Source organism: Arachis ipaensis, chromosome B08, assembly GCF_000816755.2.
Source record: "Arachis ipaensis cultivar K30076 chromosome B08, Araip1.1, whole genome shotgun sequence".
NCBI lineage: Eukaryota > Viridiplantae > Streptophyta > Magnoliopsida > Fabales > Fabaceae > Arachis > Arachis ipaensis.
This window is the reverse complement of record NC_029792.2, coordinates 13,526,775-13,527,441: the sequence shown is the minus strand read 5'-3', so window position 1 is coordinate 13,527,441 and position 667 is coordinate 13,526,775. Positions and strand designations below refer to the sequence as shown.

Genomic DNA, 667 nt, shown 5'->3' with positions numbered 1-667 from the left:
TTCTTAACCTATTAAATATAAGGAAAAAAAAATCTAAGTGTACAAATAAATTTTAATTAATCTTTAATTAAATGATAATATAAGAAGATAAAGTGTTTGTTTGGGTGTTATTATTTTGATAATTTTTTTTTCATTTTTTAGTATGTTTGGCAAATTTTTAGTAGTAAAAGTAAAAATACTAGAAAAAAAAATCTTTTTTGAGAGGATGTAATTTACATCTTCTTTTTGTTAAATTTGTTTTTCATATAATAAATAAACAAGAAAATACTTTTATATTGTTATACTTAAATATAATTGATAAATAAAAAGATCTTTTTGTATGAGATACTCAAATATAAAATTACTTTTACTTTTCTACAAAATCTTTTAAAAACAATTACTCAAAAAAAAAAATCTTTTTTTAAAAGTTTACCAAACAACTCAAAGACATCATTTTTTTCTTATTCTTCTCCCTCTTTTGATACGTAGATTTTTTTTCTTAAGAAACAACACAAAATAAAAGATAAAAGAGAAAGAAAAAAGGAAAAAATGTTGAAGAAGAATAAAGAAAAAAAGAAAACAGCAATGTGACCCTAATATATATAATCAGAGTGGCAACAAGCTGCAGCAAATTTAATTTTTTATAGAGAACACAAACAATCAGGCTGCAAAAAATGTAATCACGAAT

General features: G+C 20.8%; 1 protein-coding gene across 1 annotated transcript in view; it reads right to left on the bottom strand.

Moving 5' to 3' along the window:
* LOC107613352 (TMV resistance protein N) overlaps positions 1 to 667 on the bottom strand; it is a 10,300-nt gene that overhangs the window by 5,596 nt on the left and 4,037 nt on the right. The gene's annotated exons all lie outside the window — the stretch shown is intronic.